This window comes from Dipodomys merriami, unplaced genomic scaffold, assembly GCF_024711535.1.
Source record: "Dipodomys merriami isolate MVZ:Mamm:240054 unplaced genomic scaffold, mDipMer1.0.p SCAF_105, whole genome shotgun sequence".
Classification (NCBI taxonomy): Eukaryota; Metazoa; Chordata; class Mammalia; order Rodentia; family Heteromyidae; genus Dipodomys; species Dipodomys merriami.
The window spans coordinates 336,901-342,191 of NW_027202327.1; the positions used below are offsets into that span (position 1 = coordinate 336,901).

General features: G+C 31.6%; 1 pseudogene; it reads left to right on the top strand.

Annotated features, from left to right (window-relative positions):
• The first annotated feature begins 4,531 nt into the window (after positions 1–4,531).
• LOC138811244 (U6 spliceosomal RNA) lies at positions 4,532–4,631 on the top strand (annotated as a pseudogene).
• The last annotated feature ends 660 nt before the right edge of the window (positions 4,632–5,291 follow it).

Sequence of the window (5,291 nt, forward strand, 5' to 3'; positions counted from 1 at the left end):
TACCAAACAGAAATGCTCTGAAAAAGATAATTTGGGTCAAAACATTTAGGGACAAATTGCCCTCCACAATGAAAGAAGGTATTGGATATAGACTTTTCTGTTTATAATACTTTCCACAATGTCTTTGCATGTGAAGCACTGAAACAAAGAAAAAATCTGATTGGATACCTCAAACCAATGATTTCACATTTCTAAGTAGCTCACAAAATATAATATCCTTATTAACATGAGATAGTAAAGACTTCTCTTATTACATTAGCCAAAAAGTTTTGGGATCAGAAAAGAATTGAGCAAATTGAAAAGGTAAGATAAGGTGTTCTTAGAAGCTCTAGCTAAAGCATATTGGCTTCAGCAGTAGAAGGATTCCAAAACTTTTTGATATAGATTTTGTTAATATTTTTGCTACCCAAAGTGATTTTGCGGAGAGTATTTGGCTCACTACAATGCACAACAGATTGAATGAAGACATGAACATAAATTCCACATCCAAATAAAAGAGTTTAAAAAGAGAAACCATATACTTCTTCAGCTTCACTAGACTTGAAGCCAAGGAGGTGTGATTATTTGGAAATCAAGCAAGAACTATGAGGAGGACATAGAAGTAGGACAAAGAAGTATTGTCCGTTGTAACAGACACTGTCATACAAGGTATGGGTGATATAACTCTATTTTTCTCCATATATCTTGTTGAGCAAATGCAAGACCAAGAGAAAATAATCTATTGAAATAATTTTGGAAAGAATAACTTTGTTCCTGATATGTTATCTAAGTAGAGACTTAGGAGAGAAGATTAAAGTGGAGTATACTTCCTCTAAGCATTTGTTAGCAAAATATATCTTTTAGGTTAGAAGTGATTGAACCAAAAAGTGGGGGAGTAATTATTTTGTGGCCCTTTAGACACAAGAAGACTTTCAAGGTAAAAGAAAAAAAGTATAGATATTAATTTGTGATCACAGCTTCTTGGACTGATTTTATGGAGACAAAGTTTACATTAGAGTTTGTCCTCATTAAGATAGATGTTGGGATTTCTTAGCAACCAAATGCAAGGGTGAAGTTTAATGGACTCTCTTGGATAAGTAAACAGCATGGTAGAAAAAAATGGCAAATAATATTTTGTAAATTAGTTTGGTTAATTACTTTGCCAGAACAAAGAATGAAAGATATAGTTCAAAATCACTTGACTTAAAAGTATGAAGAAAGAGTACTGAAGAGAGATGAGAGAAAAAATAGAGGACTCTTCTGTCTCCAGTGGAGTAATGTGTTCTTGATCTTGTTTCTTCCATTCTATCTTCACAAGCTATCAAGTGTGGCTGAGGACTGGAGTATTCATTGCAGACAAAGAGAACGCACAGAAGAAAATATTTGCAGCAGATGTTGGTGATTATTAACCTTGGACAATCTATTTAAATCTGTTCAAAATTCTCTGCTACCCCAAACTGCCCACTTTGAACAACTTTGTTTGCTTTTCCCAAGACTACCCTTCATTAACTATTTAAAATTTTGAGAGGTCCATTCATCCTCTCTAGAGATTGCTGTTTAGTTGTGATTTTTGTGTGTTTTTGTTTTTTGTTGTGTTTTTTAACTAAATCTCAAAAGGTTGTGCACATGTATTACAATAAATATGTCCATCAAATTTCCCAGTGCTCTTGGATCAGAGTGACTCCTTCTATCATTCTCAACCAACCTCTTCTCCAAGATTTAATTCAGATTTACGACTTCCTTTATCACATATCTACATTGAGTATTCTAGCTGTACTTGTCCCTTGTTCCATTTTTTATTCATTCTATGGCTTTCCTCTCTGGTTTCAACTTCCTGATAGTCATTCTGTTAAACTCTCTGTTAATACTTTGAAAGGTTTATATACATTCCATGGAGTTTCAATCCTGCTTATACTTGAACTGATGTCAGTATATATTTCCATAATTCATTCATCTGCAATAACAATTTGCAAGACTGGAGACTTGAAGCCCCTAGACATGATTTTATTCTCATCCATTTGGAAGATTAATCTTTAGTCAACAAGAAAGATTAAAAATGGCTTAGAATATATTCCTAACTAACAAATTTTATAAATGGCGTTGTAATAGGGCTTGTGATTATTTTATTTTACATGGGATCATATTTTCTACTACCTATAAGTTTTGGAAAAAGAAGAAAACTATGATTTACTACTATAAAGGAATATGATAGAAACAGAAGACAGATTTTATGTTTGTCACATCTCTGATGAGTACCCATATTCATGACTTTAAGTCCTATTTCTTACTATGTTAAAAAGATAGGAAAAACATAAAACAACATGTGATCAGGCAACTATTTGTGACTTTTTAAAATGTACCTTATTAAGTGATGAAATTTACTTTATTAGCTAGTTTTTGGGTTTGAATTATGGGAGGGTGTTCTATTTAACACATTCCTGGAAGACACCTACTGAACAACATAAATGTTGGGTGGTACTATTTCTACACTTTAATGAATGGTTGAACCTGTTTGGCATTAGTGATGGGTAAATAAATCAACTCTTTTGTAACTTGCACCCTAAACTTGAAAAGTTTGCAATGTCACTAATTATCATCGACTTGTCAATTGTTATTTTGGTGAATGTGATTTTAAAAGATTATTTGAAAAGGAATCTGTTTTCAGGAGATTAAATATAGGTTATCATTTGTTAGTGAATGATAACATTTTTATACGGCAGAACCAAGTTTTCCTGAATTACCAGTATTTTGAAGCATTAACGATCTTCTCAATTAATGTTTTTGTGAATTATATTTGACCTGTAAGTCAAGTTTTCCTAGCCTTGGTAGAACAATTATGGATCTATCGTTCTAGGAACTATTTTTTGGCCTACTTATGCTGGACTGAAATCTTTCAGTAATTATTAGGAGAGAGGTATTAAAAATAATTTGTGACATTTGTGATCTTGTTCACTCATATGTGCTGGTCCTTTGTAAATTGAAAGTTTGTATTACTGTACTTTCTTTCAGATTTTGTGATCTCATCTTTCATTTTAAGTTGCCTTGCATTTCACATTTGCTTACTGCTAATTCCAGTGTCGTAAGGATTGAGATGGATTTTTATTACTTTCCGTTGGCACATTGCATGGGCCTAGGTGAGAAGTCTTGCCCTTGTTACTTGATGATGTGGATAACTGAAACCTGACATCCTAGTACCCATGTGTCCTGCAGAAGAATAATAAGTTTTAGACATCATGTCAGCAAAATTTGGGTATAATCAGTAGGAATGCTTCAGAAATATGGAGAAAAACATTTTGGAACCAGTGAGTTAAAATAATAAACAGAGCAGGAGTGTAAATTCCCTTATAAATTAGAGGAAAATAACAATTTTTTTTAACAAAATGAATTCTGAAGACCAAGAACACTTAGAATGTTTATACCGAAGACATTGCATTGATACTGTTCATATATTAATATATATTCTAAACCTAATTATTTATATTCCAATCTATTTATTGTAATATATATCTATTTATTTGTCAAATTATCAGTTAATTATAGTAAGCTTCACTGTGTGAAATAAAATATCAGCACGTATAAATATAAAATATATAACTATATATAATATAAGAAAAAGGCACATGTTTTGCAATGTTCTATTGTGGTTAGGGTATCAAAGGTAACTCTGTTTTAAAGTATTATTCTATTATTTCTACCTCAGTGTTTGGTAGAGTTGGACCTAAAGCTTTACCATTTGTAGATTTACAGCCTAGAAGCAAGAGGAAACACTGTGATTAAAACATTACCAATTTAAGGCCTAATATCGAGGAGAAACATATAGACTTCTCTTGTACCTATGAAAATATTTCGTGAAAAAAAGGCAGTAGTGTAAATTCCTGCCTGGTTGGATAGTAGACTGGCCAGGACATTAGGTAATCATGCATATGAATTTTTTTTCACCTTCTTGGCTTTAGCTACTTTTGAAATGTTAGGTATAACAAACAATTATATTTTGATAAAATACCTTCTAGTATAAACGATTCTGTCTTAACTGTTCATCTCTCTATGATCCCTATTAACTAAGATTAGTTTTGTTCCAATAAGGAAATCTATGCTGTCAGGGTAAGATATTCTGGTTGGTCTGTTGCTACATGGAAGAAGAGTAAAGGGTCAGGTAGACATTTGTGCCAGTAAGACCTCATTTAGGAAATTTTAAGCTGCAGAAGTTTAGATGTAGCTCTTAAGCAAGGCTTATTTTGAATCCATTAGCTCCACAAAGCTATCTCAGTTGATAAATAATTACTTGAAAAGCCATCACCTTTGGACCTAGCTATAAAGGCTTCAAAGTATGATCAAATTTAAATGAAAAAGACTTAAAATAGTCATTGAAAAAAATTGCAAATCTGAGCAATCGAGCAAACAATATAAGTTTTACAATATACACAGAATTTTAGAGAAGTAAGGTCAATAGCATTTTAGGAACAATAAGTTTTCCTGGTTACAAACAGTCAACCAAGCATATATGCCTTTATAAAGACTGCATCATTAACTACATAAATTTACAGGATACTACATGCTTCAGCAGCACGTTTACCCAAATTACAACAATATAAAGATTAACATGGCACTTGCACAAGGATGATATGAAAATTTGTGAAGTATGCCATATTTGTCATTCTTCAGATGCCAGAAATGAAAAACAGTTATTAAAAATGATTACAAAAATACAAATGTAACAATACATGTAATTAATTGAACTAAAAGTTAGTTTGACATCAGTGTATTAAATCCTCACCTTAGAAAGGCCTTTATATAGCATAATCTTTACAAAACGTTTGAAATTAGATAACGTTGTCAATTTTTCCCAAAGAAATAACATAGTATAAGGACCTAGGAAAAAAAGAAATGTTAAACTGTTTCTATATGGAATGCTATCTGAAATAACACATTTAATAATGAACCTATATATTATAAAACAATGTAGAATTCAAAGTATTATATCTAAGAGAGAATGAAATAGATTATGGATATTATACAAACAAAATACAGATTATTTTAAAATATACTTTTTTTCAGACAAGCACCAGAAATATCTTTAGTTTCTGTACTACTCATTTCAACAGGTAAGTTAAAAATGATTTCTGATTTAAAAATCACAAACTCTGCAGAAATCATTATAGATGTATACAAACAAATCTTGAATACATTTTGACATCAAAGTCAGGCAATTCACTTGAAGAATACCAGGGAGTCCACGTGTCTCTTTAGGATATGAACCTAAACAATAATCTAATACTACAGAGTTGAGGGAGATGAATTGCCCTCCTGAATAA